Here is a 15,588-nt window from a genome sequence, read left to right as displayed (position 1 = left end):
GCGTCGTATGTATATAGATTGGATTTCTATAGATTTGCCACACAACTTCTTGGCCCTAATCTGGCAAAAGGGTCTATATGCAAATTCGCCCTCGAAACATTTTCTGAGAAAATCAGCTTTGAAGTTTGAGCATTATGACATAAAGCGCTTGTGATGAAATCAAGATATCAAATAGTTATGATGTATTATGGATTTGTTAAATAAAGTAAGTCACTTTGTTTTGATGTAAGGAATTAAAAGATGTATGGACCTGAATTTATTGAGTTGATAAATATAAATATATATATATACATTCCGCGTGTTGGACACAGAAAAGGTAAAAGAGACAAAGACATGAAAGAGGTAATGCATTATAGTTCCAACAAAGTTTATTTTCAAGTATCCTCAAAATCTTCGACGCAAACCTCACGTCTTTGTCAGGGAAACAAGTTAAACAACGCTTACACACACACACACACACCCTCTCTCACACACATACACACCCTCTCACACACCCATACATACATATATATATACATATATTTATATATATATATTGAACATAGTGTTATTAAAGCAGTCAAATCAAAGAATGGCGAAGGAGCCCAAGCTATTACCCAATTTGTTTTTTACTTTCTAAACTAAAGAAAAAAAATGAGCGATTTGAAAGGTGAGTTCAAATCCCACCTCTGCCATTATCTCCACTTTACCAAAAAGGCCCTAGAGTAATTTCTGTCGTCTATAACGGTCACTCACTATTACTGATTAACCTTGACGTAAAAAACTGTTTCATATGTATTGGTTATATACCAGCTTGGCGTTGATGCAGAAGAATGCTGCTTTGCCGAGTTCCTGCAGGAGTTACCTCAACACAAACAACTGTACGTCTGATCAAAAGTAGATATGAAACATTTCCTTTGCAACTGATTTTCTTTTCTTCTAAGGATCAACATTGCAAAGTGTTTATAAATAAAAATGCACATGTATATAGGCGATTAAGCATGAAAAGTTCTATCATTATCTATTAAAAAAGGGAAACAGGATACCATTATAATAGAGTATGCATTATAAGGTTTTCTCTGCAATGAATTTTGAAAAGCCAGGAGACATTAACTGTTTTCCTCAGATTTTTTAAATTGTCATCATGATCGTTGAAGATTGATATTAAATAATCATGGCCCTGGCAAGCGGGGGTGCTGATTTTCACAGGAATTCTGGTAAGTGTGGCAAATGGTAAAAAATATAGGAATAATGACCAACAATTTGTAGCGAAACCTTTTTGCATACTATATTTTAATTGAACAATGTGTATTGTCGTTTTAAAGGGGAATCAAACCCAAATCAAAAGCTGGGTTCAGAGGAAATATAGAATTCAGACAAGTAGATAGGTGAAAGTTTCAACAATATCGGACAAACAATAAGATTAGTTGTGAGATTTGGTAATCACTAACCCCAAATGAGACTTCAGATTGGCCGCATTAATGAAAACATAGTACTGGGCCCCGTCTTAAGCCCCTTTCACAATTGACGTACGACAATTTGCGACCTTTTGGTCGTGCGATAGGCTGCAACAGGCATCAATCGCTAGTCATCTCATAAGATCGCACAGAGGCTTTAACAGTTGCAACAGCCGTCGTACAACAAAAACAACCAGTAAACCCCGTTGCACGAGTAAGTCGCATATGCTCTTATTGTGCTCGTGCGATCACATGCGAGTGTTGCACGAGGGATTGCGAGTGGAACGGTCGCATACATGCGAATGAAACGGTAGTGCAATGTTGTAAGCCGTTGCGATCGGTCTTGCAACAGTCTTATGGCCCATATTATTATCGCAACCAGTCGCAAGACAGGTCTATGTACATGAAGGTCGCTTGCACATGTGCAAGTGTTGTACGACCTCCAGTCAAGTAAATGATACTACTTAGTTGTGCCACCTCTCGCACCAAGTCGTACAACGTTGAACAACACTCGCACGATGATCGCCCGAGCGATGGTACGACCCCGGGTACGGCCTGATGCGAGTGAATCGATCGTATTTGATCGCGTTCGGATTTTGAACATGTTCAAAGTTCAGATGTGACCAGTCACGACCACCTCGAGTTCGTGCGACCGTCTACAACGACTGCGAGTGCTCGCAAGACACCAAGAGATCGATCGTGCAACAACAAGAAAAAACTGTTGCAGGCGGTCGTAAACTGGTCGGACGTCAATTGTGAAAGGGGCTGAACAGTCGCATACAAGCGAATGCAACGGTAGTGGAATGTTGTAAGCCATAATTTCGATCGATCTTGCAACAGTCTTATATTATCGCACCCAGTCGCAAGACTGGTCTCTGTAGGTCTCCAGCACATGTGCAAGTGTTGTACGACCTCCAGTCGACTAAATGCGACTATACTTAGTTGTGCCACCTCTCGCACCAAGTCGTACAACGTTGAACAACACTAACACGATGGTCGCCCGACCGATGGTACGACTTGTTGCGAGTGAATCAATCGTATTTGATCGCGTTTGGATTTTGAACATGTTCAAAGTTCAGATGCGACCACTCACGATCACCTCCGACCACCTCGAGTTTGTGCGATCGTCTACAACGACTGCGAGTGCTCGCAAGACACCAAGGGATCGATCGCGCAACAACAAGAAAAAACTGTTGCAGGTGGTCGTAAACAGGTCGTACGTCAATTGTGAAAGGGGCTTTACAAAGAGTTGCGATTGATACAATCAATCGTAACTCTATGGAAATCCATCAGTGTCATAATATTTTCTACAGGAAATTTGCAAAATGTCCTTTGTAAACAAAAAAGAACACCCCAAATTGTCAAGAAATCAATGAATTTATGGATATACATTCATATCTAGATTTTTTTTTTAACAAACATGTATTTTATATATTGACTTTGCTGGCTCTCCATAGTTGCGATTGATTGGATCAATTGCAACTCTTTGTAAGACGGACCACTGATCTGTAAACTATCTGATCTGGGTCTGGATAGTATACGGATCAGTGAAAGCAACGAGTATATTCACATACATAAAATGACTAAAATTTCATTTTTTTTTTCTCTCAAAAGTTTTAGTTCAGATTATATTTCTCTTTCATGAGGAGAGGACATAAAACAATATGCTACCTTGATTACTTTTGTATTACTACCCCAAAGGAATATGTACAAATCCCTGATAATTAAGTACACATTCTATAAAATCTGCATTGTCTGAAGGATCTCAATTTTAGAATAGCCATTTATTATTCCTTGTCAGATTTCTTTCAGAATTTCACCATTCTATATTACCTATTTGTCATCTCCTCTCTCACACAACATTTTATGACCAAAGTTGGATTTCTCGTTAAGTATTCCCGTCGTGTAAAAAAATGTAGTCTTGGTCCAAGTCCCTGTCCACGGAGGATTATTCTATTATTCTGTTGGGGGTGTTGAGCATTGTCACAGCACCCCCCCCCCCCCCCCCCAGTAACACTATATAATCCTTCGTGGCCAGGTCTACTGCATGCCTATAGGTCTACCTTTATTCTAAAAAGGTGGAATCCCAACTTAGATATTTAAAACTGAACAAACATTAATTGGTGGGGGCTACAGCATGTACAGTGTGCTTAGTGTGGACGAGTTCTGGGGGCACGTTTTGGGTTTTTTGTTTGTTTTTCTTTTTACATAGAGAAGAGAACTATCTTGGTAAGTTTGTCAGTTATTGTAATCATTCAATTTCTTAACCGATATAGCCGATAGAAACATTTAAAAAAATGTCACCATGATGACCATTAGTGTAAGTCTTTATAAAACCAGCCCCTGTTTACGATCGAGCAAGTAAAAAAAAAGAATAAATAAAGGGAGATTCCATTCCATTTTATTTCATTCATTTTTGTTTCATATATTCAGATATTCAAAATTCATTCTCATGCTCAAGTAAAATAATTTACATTTGCATAGAAATAATATTCTGGCTGTTGTTTGTCGTGCTCTTAGAAATGGATGGTGCAGTACTTACCTGCATGGTAAGCATAATCGCTCAGATAATCGAAGGTATATGATGCCAATACTATAGTGCTGTTGGAAAGAACTTTACTATGAAATGAAATGAATTGGGAGGGGGCATGGGATTCCGTCCCTTTCACCGTAAAAGTATACGCTAATATTTACAGCTAACAGATACCACGTCATATATTTCTCAAATATTTGCATGTGTTATCATTCATTCATTGGTGTTATGAAATTGAACTTTGTCGTGTGGCTATTCATACACTTGAAGACTTACAGCTTAATCACAACGTGAGTTGATTTCAATATTCTTCAAGGTGAGTGAGGGCTTAGCTTCTGTAAGAGACATGGTGCATCCGGTGTATTAGGGTATGTACGTATTCTAAGCTTCCAAAATGGTGAACAAGATAAAAGGATCAAAGATGAAGGAGTCTGTCTATTCATGCTGTTAGAATCCTTGGGGTCCTAGGTTTGATAGTTGCCGCGTTCGTTTCGACAATTCCTAGTGCGTCTGGAGCCAAATTCCTTGCATCCCTGTTTCACCCGCTGAGCCAAGCTTCACACAATGGCCCGTATTCTGAAGTCGGGTTTAAGTTAAACTCAGGTTTAAAGTTGTGGTTTAAGTATGGATGGCCAATTGCTACATAAATCACTAACTGTAGAGATATCATACTTCAGCTCATTTTGCTCTCAAATCATTCATAATTGTCTAGGAAGTATAAGCAGATTATTGTCTTTACCATCGATGAATCAGGAAAGAGCGCAGTAAACATAAGAAACACACAACTTATTAGTAATTTTGATACTTATGGCTTCCCATACTTAAACCACAACTTTAAACCTGGGTTTAAATTAAACCCGACTTCAGAATACGGGCCACTGCCTTCGTTGGTCGAATCACAAGGGGTCTCGTGTCTCAAGGGCACACGGTGACGGTCCTAGCTGCTGATACTCATGACTTCAAAGGCTTGCAGAAAGATATATCATCTACAAGGATAGTTACTTTTAAGGTAGGAGATGACCCCTTTTCTTTTCAAATGCGTTAATCAACGACTAATTTCTGATATTTATCGCCTGGATCAGCTCGAAAAGCCATTTTCAAAATACAGGGGATGTGATCAAATAGGGTACCTGATATGAATTATAGTGGTATGCCTTTATTTGGTGTGTAGAATGGGATATTTTCAGCAGCGCAGTATGTTCAGAGTTCCAAGATTTCTCTGAACTGTACAAGGCCTTAAAGCCACTACGCCACATCAATTTTGAACAGCGAATTCTCAAGACCGATATAAACTACCTAGTATGGACCCTAAATTATTTCAACATCCATAACATGATTTTATATTATGCCAAGAATTAAAATGTTTTAAAAAACTGTAAAACGTTCCTCTTTTCAATAGAGAGCAATTAAATGACAATCATATTTTTAAAAACCACAATATATTTCCGACTTTTTAATGAAAGGGTAGGCCTATATGTACAAAGGTCTATAGCAGGAACATTTTAAAATGTGTTCAGGGTTCACTACTCCGGCCTTTTCAGACATTCTAAAATGTCAGTCCTTCGTTCATCTCGCCTCCCTGTATCTCCAGACAGACGGGTCCTCTTCAGCGATGGAAGATATTGCGAACACCAAGCTCTCCAAAAGCCAAGATGGGGATAACTGGATTGAAACAGTAAGACTCTTAATGGCCGTTGGAAACATCGGTAAGCAGAACTGTGCCGATATGTTCAACGATGATGACGTCATGAATGACCTCCGGAAGGAAAAGTTTGACCTCCTTCTAGTGGAGATGTTTGTGCCCTGCGATGCGTTGTTGGCGGAATACCTGAAAGGTACGGCATTTCTTTCACTACCTTGAATAGATTGCATCACGGAAGGTTATCTGAAGTAATCAGTAGATCTTTATTGGCTAGTTTGTTATAACACTTCTGATATAAAGTTTGTAAAACATTCACTGATCTTAAAGCAGGGGGGGGGAGATGTGGGCCGGAGTGGAGTCCGTTATAATTTTTTTTTTTTCCTTAAGGATCCCACCAATCGTCCTTTTTCTTGAACCCATGACAGTCAGTCACTACGTGAAAACGAAAAATTTGGGACAGGTTTTCATAATATTCTTACCACTGCCTGTAGTTCCATTCATCGTTATGACGTCATCATTTCGTTTTCCTGCTTTCGACGAGGACTTGAAATCCCTTCATCCTACGTTCCTTTGAGTTTGGGCGCTTTCACCGATGAGATGACGTTTGTCCAACGCGTGCAGAACTTTGTCGGTCGCCATGTGATAGGGAAGATCTTACAACACATGAGCTTCAGGTCTTATAGGTGAGTTATCGTAAGAATATGAATTGATGTTACAGTCACAACGACACCTACCTGAGACCATTCAAATTTATCATTTCAACATCTTGGGGGGAAATTAGATAAATCATGACAAAAGTTATGACAGTGTTCCAGAATATTACCCCTGAACTGTATTCTCATTGCGTACTGGACTTGCGCTTACATGGAAACGCATTAAAGGTTAGCTTTTCAGAACGATGTCGAAAGCACTAACGTACCTCAGCCCGAGGGATTGGGGAAGGGGGCGGTGGGCCTGGATGACATTTTTTTATGGAAATTATGATGACTTTTGGTCTCTTTATTTCAGTTCTCAGAAAATATCACTTGACCCTCTCATGACGACATGGACGAGATTCTCCGGAAGGTACACTGTTAGAAAATATCTAATTAAAAAAAAAATCCTGCAGCAGAGTCTCGAGAACACCTGTAATCTTACTGCACTGTGTAATCTTACATGCATTTGTGTAAAATTACAGAAAATAGATATTTGGTGTATGTAACCTTACAAATGTATTGTTTTCCTCCTTTTTGAACCAGACCTGTTCTGTAAAATTCTATAAAAATTGTATACAATCTTTCCTGTTTTAACAATTGACAAAATGATTTGGTTACTTCTTACTGTAAAATCTGTTTTATTTTTATTTCTCTTCTGTAAAACCTTCTGTTTTTTTCTAACAGTGTATGCAAAGTTGGAAAAGAGTGTTATTTCAACAGAAAGGGCATGATGTCAGTAGAAATGTTTGGTTGCAAGCTTTCTCGTTCCTTTCCAAGTTCCAGAACCCCATAAGGGAAAGGCGAAAAATTGTGTCCACTCTTCAACTGTTTTCATCATCTTGTTTATGTTATCTAAACACTGGATGACTGTGCTACCTTTTGCTTACATTCCTTTTTGCCTGGTATCACCTCTACGAATTTTACTCATCCCCCGTGCAGACAATTTCTTCCCTCTTCCCTCCTACCTCTCTTCCCTCATTATTTTGTCAATTTTAAAATCTATTGTCAATAAAAAGCTGGGTCACAGATATACTAGCCCATCATCTTAATAGGCTGCTCCGTACCCTGTCTGCATAGGGACATCCAGTTGCAACACGACATCGCAACAACATCGTCAATGAGAGAGCTCATAGGACGTGCCGAACTCTGGTTATGCCATGTCGATTTCGCCCTCGAATTCCCGCATCCCACCGCATCCCACCGCTCCGAACTGGGTGATGTTTGCCGGCTTGACGGCGAGCGAAGGGACCAAGCAACTTCAGGAGGTAGGTTGGATATCATCGAGGATCTCTAATTACAAACCATGATATAAGGCTCTCATAATTGTCACTTGGTCCCATTATACACTTACCCCGGGGGTACTTGGATTATGATTGGACGGGAATGTGAGGCTGGGGGCCATTTTTAAGGGTCATTTGACCTTGAACAGGTACCCATGTCTAAGGATTTTTTTTTCAAAATGCAGACCCATGCCTAGGATTTTCTTTAAAATATAGACCCATATTCCAGATTAATTCTGCTTTTTTTAAGCAATGAGACCATCATAATAAAAAGAAAGATTATGAAGTCTGTGACGTATAACTGCAAGTGACTTGACAGTCGACAGTACTCAAAACAAAAGACTCCGTGACGCAGATTATCCTGTTATTAGACGATGCTGCTGCATACCATCAAGCATATACCATCAAGAATACTGTCGAGCATGCATGCACTATTTATGCACGGTACTGTAACTGAATACGGTCGGCCGAGTGTGCCAGATATGCATAGAGTGACGTACCCCGGTGCCCATTGCTATCATACTAAGATGTGGAAATACTACAGGTTGAATCTACTCGTCCCGGGGTTCCGCACCTCGTACTCTCGACCGGGATTAACATAGACATTTCATGGGCATTTCCGGGGGCTTTTCCTGGGGACTCTTATAAGTATTTGTTTTTTGTTTCAGAAACGGACCCATGTGTAAGGATTATTCAGTTGAAAAATAGGACCCATGGCTAAGGATTTCTTGCATTAGCAATACACATGTCTAAGGATTTCTTTGCAAAAAATAAAAAAACGACCCACTGAGCGGCATATCCCCGTATGCGATATACACAAGATACAGATAGCGCGTTATAACCGTTATCCTAAGGCCCTAAACTCTTTTTATTGTTTGCCAAGAAAAACTGTTTTTGTACCAAATTATGCATTTCATTTCTTGCATACATGCTAGTTCGTTCTTGTTACTCTTATTTCTCTTCCTTTCCAGGATTTGGAAGACTTCGTCCAGGGGTCTGGAGAAAATGGTGTGATTGTTTTCAGTCTGGTAAGAAATTCAAATAACCAAGTCACTTAATATTTGAATTAAATCATGAAGTAATTTATAAATTTGGATCATTGACAAATATAACTAATATGTGATAGTCCTTTTCTAGAAAATTGATTTCATAAGATCTTATTTCGGAATGTATCAAATTGAACGTGGATTTTTCACAAATAAATTAATGTCAAGGATCAAGTAAGATATCAGAAAATTACAGACTTTGTCCTCTATTTCGATAGACCAAGCCCGTGAAACATGCGTTCCAATTCGTCCAAGTAAGGAAACGGTGGTTTAGTGGAAAACCCGTTCCGAACGATTGCTAAGAACAATTGCTACTTCGCAAATGCTATAAGACCCCGGGGGGGGGGGGCACTTCCATTGACGAGTGGATACCATGCGCGACCAAGGGGTCTCGAAAAGCACCCTAAACACGTATTTTCCATATTCTGAAAATGCACCCCTTAACATGTATTGGCGTGTGAAACCTTACCCTTAACAAGTATTGGAAACAAAACGATACTATTGGCAAGTATTCCCTGAATTGAATCCCTGAATCCCTAAACAAGTACACCGATATTTCAATTGTTATGTCACGGACGTCGGCCGTCGGTTTTACCTTTACCTATATAGTGGTTTAGTATAAGCCCCTCCTCCCACACCTCGCGCAAAACGGTACTCTAAATACGCAGTGTTGACTCTTGGGGCAAAAAGAACATCCTTTATAAAACATTTTAGTCTTAATTTTTTATACCCTCGCAAATTTGACCCTAAACACGTAGCTTTCCTACCGAAAATAGATACCCTTTTCTCATAATTTTAGTGTTTTTGACACCCTTATTACGTTACGTACGTAACGTACCCTATCTTGAAAAGGACATTATTTTTACTTTTTTTTGGTCGCGCATGGTATTCACTCGTCAATGTAAGTGCCCCCCCCCCCCTGGGTATGAGACCCAAACGCTGACGCAATTCTCTACGACTATTAGTAGATTCGGATAATGCTGAATGAAGAAAACCCTTGCTACTTGGGCAACGATTGTTTGATGTTCTACCGTAGATGGAAACCTTTCCGGCATGACTCGATCTGACCATGCTGGATTGCTCTTTTTGTTCAGTACAGGGTTCGACTAAGATGAATCTCCTGAGCGAGGAAACCATCGAAACGTTTGCACAGGTCTTCCGAGAGTTGCCTGCGAAAGTTATTTGGAAATATGATGGTCCTGTTCCCCGTAACCTTGGCAACAACACACGCCAGATGCCATGGATACCACAGGCCGATCTTTTAGGTAACGATATAAAAATATATAGATATAATAATAATATTCCGCATTTATATAGCGCTTAACACATCGGAACGACGTCTCTAAGCGCTTTACAGATATATTATTACCCCGGTCATCGGATCCTTGCATGCCCGCATACAATGTATGCACCTTCTCCACTCCCTGGGGAGCATTCCAACAAGAGTTCCAATACTCAATATTGCTAGGCATACTACATAGGCTTTCGCATCCTACCGGGTACCCATTTAACACCTGGGTGGAGAGTGGCAAATTGTGGATTGACGCCTTGCCAAAGGACGCTAGGCCATGGTGGGATTCGAACACACGACCCTCTGATTACAAGGCGAGAGTCAGAACCGCTACACCACGGCGCTTCCATATATATATTACTAGTCTGGAAGGAAAGGGGTGATGGAGATTGACAAAAAGTAAAGTGTGACAAAGTCTTTCTTTCCCAATCGCTTGCAATTATCCTTTAATTGACACATGGTATGTACAGCTGTGTAGTCGTAAATGTCATTTGAGCAGTGCACTGTATATCGGCATTACCTAAAAATTACATTCCTCATGACGCCCTCAACGTTTTGTGAAACAATCCTGAATCTATCGTTACCCTCAGAATCATCGTGATATACAGATGCATTGATCATGTTGATATACATTGTTAACCCAAGTAGAACAGTTGCTGCAATGGCTCAGCTGAGCAGGGTGAACCTTCCAATGTCATTTTATCATGCATTATATTTCGTTGTAATATTTGTGTATATGCGTCTATAAATCAAAGTGTGGATCAAGACTCCTAATTCATGGAGGAGCAATTTTTTTTTATATTCGAACTGAATGATTTCTGCCCAAGATGAAGTTGGGAGGAGTTCCTCCATTAATAAAAATAAGTTCTGCCATTCAATTTACGCTGATGTGCAATGGTCTTTCTAGTTTAAGTCAAAGAGGAAATGCATAATTTCCAAGTATTACTCGTACATCCACGTTCTTTAATACCATGAAGGTATCTCTTGAAATACGTCTGATTTTTTTTTAAGCTCATCCGCAGACAAAACTACTGGTATACCACGGGGGACTTGCCGGGGTCTACGAGGCCTTGCGGTTCCAGAAGCCCATGGTACTTCTACCGCTGTTTGCTGACCAACCTGCGGTGGCGGCTCGGGTCGCCAAGAAGGGAATGGGGGTTGTCCTGTCGAAAAGCAACCTTACCGTTGAGGCAATAAAGTCAGCTATTCATCAAGTACTTAATGACCCAAGGTATGTATTGGTAGTGTTAAAATCAATTCGATCTGTTAGAAAGGTTTTATTGATTCAGGAATTATGTTTCATGCACTAAACTTAATTAGCAGTTGTCATGGTGGCGATACAAGGGGGGTTAGTGGATGGAAAAAATAAAACAAAAGGAAGAAAAGGGAACAGCTTTTTTCTATTGATTATATTATACCCCTATTATTCAATGTTGTCCTTATGTAAAAAAAAAAAAAAAAAAGGGCTCCGCACTTGAATGGTGCCCGCCAAACTTTAATCTCACTGTCAAGACTCACAAACCATATGCTGCACAACTCTACGGAACAACTGTGATTCCTGCAGAAATGTTTCTGTTTCTCCATCAGTTACAAGAGCAACGTCGAGAGGTATGGATCCATCAGCAAAGACACGATCGCCAGCCCCTTGGACACGCGGCTTTGTTTTGGATCGAACATATCGTCAAGTTCGGCGGCTCACATCTGAAATCTCGAGCTGGAGAGATGAATCTCATTAGTAGGAACTCAATAGACGTAATATCGTTTATCTTTGCCATGATTTTGATGGCACTATATGTTGAATATCTCATCATTCATTCCTGCTATCGCTGTTTCTGCAGGAACAGGAACAACAAGTCGAAATCGGATTGAAGATTGGTGGTATTTTGCAGCTATACCAAGTGAACATTTGCTTTGTTATTTTTTACCTAAACAATTCATGATTATTTCAACAACAAGAGCAAAAAATATGTAAATTAATAATGTAATGTTCATTTCATGTCATTTCATTTACTCCCATATTCAATTAAAAACAAACATAATCATCAAATCACAAACAATAATATATACATATAATACATTCAGAAAAAACATATAAAAATGGAAAGAAAGTGAGAGAAGGCCATATTACAAACATATAAAAAAACTACATAACAAATTAAAATTACCAAAAGCCAAGGGGGCTTATCGAGGGTATTCCCATAGAACTGAGAAAACAAATTAAACTATTTTAATGAAGAGATGTCAAAGCCAAGATAGAAAGAGAAGAGACTAGAGAAGGAGAAAAGACTGTAAAGGAAATGAAAATGAAAATGCATAGTAGACAGAAGGAGAGATTGACATACTGTAGCATGTTTCTACAAAAAAAATTACCTGAAATGAATAAATTTGTATCATCTACAAACATAATATAATGGAAATGGCTATTCACATAATTAAAATCATTAACAAATAATAAAAACAACTACGGGCCGAGGATCGATCCTTGCGGAACCTCTGTATATAAAATCATTTCATGAGATGATACGTTTCCTGTATATACATATTGTTTCCTATTAATAAGATAGCTTTCAAACCATGTGTGAATATATCCTCTTATGCCATGATATTCCATTTTTTTTTTTCAATAAAGATTTCATGATCAATACAGTCGAATGCCTTCGACATATCTAAAAAAATCCAATTAAAAGCTTTCGCTTCTCAAAACAACTGGCAAGATAAGTGGTCAATTCTTACAGGGCAGAACTTGTTGAATGGCCCTGTCTAAAACCAAACTGTCGTTTATACAAAATATTATTTTTTCAATGTAATTTATTAATTTGTTATATACAACTTTTTCAAATGTTTAAGCAAAAACGGATAAAAGACATATTGGCCTATAATTTGATATTGTCGCCTTTTCACCTTAGTTATAGACTGGAACTATTTTTGCTATCAAGTGATCAGGAAATATTCCTGAGTTTAGCGAGTAATTAAAGATATTGCATAATGGTTGTATAATAAAATAAATATATTTCTTCAAAACTTCAATACTTATTTCATAAAATCCAGGACTCATATTGATTTGAAAAGATTTAATGACATCACTAACGTCAGAAATACTCACTGGAGACATGAAGAATGAATTACTTACTCTATTTTCCATGTAAAATGAAAAATCTATGTCACTTGAAGGCGTGTCATTATTAAGTTTTGATCCTATTGTACTAAAATAGCTATTAAACCGGTTTGTAATTTCTTGTGTATCTTCTATTGTTACATTATCATATTTAATCATTGTACATTGCACCTTGGTGTAACGCTTATTCATAACCTCGTTAATTGTTTGCCATGTTTTTTTCATGTTACCATTTAAATGATTGAATTTGTTTATATAATATTTCCTTTTGAACATTCTCACTTCAGTGTTAAAAAGCATTTCGACACTCCTTGTACTTCTTTTTCTTACAAAATGATGGGTTTTTAATATACTTTCGGTACAGAGTATGTTTCTTCACACACATTTTGCGTAGTTTGCTTTTAAACCATGGTTTATTCTGTTTAACTTTACATTTAATTTCTTTGAAAGGGAAGCATTCATTATACACTTCCTTGTATCTATTAAAGAATTGGTTACATCTGTTAATAACATTAATTAACTCATAAATATATCCCCAATCTTGCTTGCCCAATTCTGTACAGAAGTGTGAAAGTGAACCAGAATTTATATCACGTTTTAAGTAAGAAGAATTGTGAATATTGCACTCTTGAAATTTTGAAATAAAAAATATTGCACAGTGATCACTAAAATCACAAGTAAGGACTCCCGGGAGACAAACGTTGCTATTTAAATTGGTAAAAACATTATCAATTAGTGTCGCACTCTCAGGAGTAACTCGGGTGACTTCGAAATTAAAGGAGTAAACGAGAAAGATAATAATAAATGTAAAAAGGTATCAGATGACACAGAATTACATAACAAGTTGATATCAAAATCTCCAAGGAAGTAACATTTTTTTCTTTTCAGATAAAACATTTGGTAAAATTTGCTCTATTATATCAAAGAAAGTTGGAAGTGATTTGTCTGGAGGTCTATAGAAGACATATATTAGCACATTTTGATCCTTGTTATACATGTAATGAATAATTTAAATACAAATTCAAATTCAAATTTATTTATTCACTTCCATCATACAAAAACAAATTGTATACCATATATAAACATAAATACAGATGTATTCTAAAGCATCATCTATAATTTCAAGATTAGTACGTCTTGCAGTGTTATGTAGTGCTACATGTAGTGTTATGCATCATATTAAAGATCGCCCCTCTTAAAAATACATATTTGATTTGTGTTGCATTTCTTTGCTACTGAGTAAAGAGCGGATTTTTATTTTTTTAAGAGAGTGAAAAAAATAAAGTTACCCCTCCTCAAGACCTGTCCGTTCATCCTCTACGATATGATGACTGCACTTTTTCTTCAATTGCCCCTAATTCTCTTCAAAGCTACCCTCTCACATTCATAATACCTAGTCTGTCAGTCAGACCCTAAAAAAAATATATACCTCTTTCATAGATGATATCAAATTGTGGGTCGGTCAATTTTGGAGGTGCACAGCAGTTTTGACCTATTAGTATCGTTTTATAATTCCTGGAGCGTTGTGGCCCAGTGGATTAGTCTCCGGACTTTGAAACAGAGGGTCGTGGGTTCGAATCCCAGCCATTGTGCAATTTCCTTCGGCAAGAAATTTACCCACATTGCGCTGCAATCAATCCAGGTGAGGTAAATGGGTACCTGGCAGGAATTTATTCCTTGAAATGCGTGTGCACTGTAATCTTAGTAATTACGGCTGCGAAGCTACAGCTGAGGTAATAATATCCAAGTCCTTTGGAAGCGCATAGAGACATTATTCATAATTGTGATGCGCTATACAAGAACTGTATATTATCATTATTATTCCTTTGATTAATGTCCATCTCATTTTTGCGCCGCGCTTCTCAATCATGTCAATTTGGAAATAAAATGAGCCGCCCTGTGAATGTTTTATATTATTATTAAAGGGATGGCTACTGAATTAGACCGTTCTTGTATTACTGTAATTATGTGATATTGTCTTTATTCACTCACAATGGAATCGATTAAATCATCTGTTTTTGATGGACATCGTAAGTATTCCCTTGTGTAGAAGCAGAGGTAACGGTTCGGTGATTGTACCCTTATTGCGATATCCGAGATATCTTGATAATAACTAACCATCTGTATGAGGATTGAATTGTGATTGATTATAAAGCAGCTGAATTATATATTTTGACCTTGAATCATGTACCAAATAATATATTACAAATAATTAGAATAACGTTTTGTTACTTATAACATTGAAGACAGAAAGTACTACCTTAAATGTTCTATTGCCTAGCTAGAGATATTCCAAGTGTTCCGAATGGCGTAGCCAATTCCACATGTTCAATGTCATTGATCGATCGGTCAATAACAGAGCCTACAGCTCATCACCGCGATGTCAACCACTAGCGCGTATATCTGATCCGAGCTGCTGCAGTGGGGGATGACAGCAATATATTGAGGGGTTTATAACCGTGTACATGCTACCATCTCATCTATAACGATTTTTAAGATGGCTATTATAATGGATTTGTTGTGATAAAAAGGTAGTGGATTACAATTAAT

General features: G+C 38.0%; 1 pseudogene; it reads left to right on the top strand.

Annotated features, from left to right (window-relative positions):
* The first annotated feature begins 333 nt into the window (after nucleotides 1–333).
* On the top strand, nucleotides 334–11,792 carry LOC129282969 (UDP-glucuronosyltransferase 2B18-like; annotated as a pseudogene).
* The last annotated feature ends 3,796 nt before the right edge of the window (nucleotides 11,793–15,588 follow it).

This window comes from Lytechinus pictus, unplaced genomic scaffold (genome assembly GCF_037042905.1).
Source record: "Lytechinus pictus isolate F3 Inbred unplaced genomic scaffold, Lp3.0 scaffold_20, whole genome shotgun sequence".
Taxonomy (NCBI): domain Eukaryota; kingdom Metazoa; phylum Echinodermata; class Echinoidea; order Temnopleuroida; family Toxopneustidae; genus Lytechinus; species Lytechinus pictus.
Note: the sequence above shows the minus strand (reverse complement) of the source record. Positions and strands in the feature narration are given on the sequence as shown.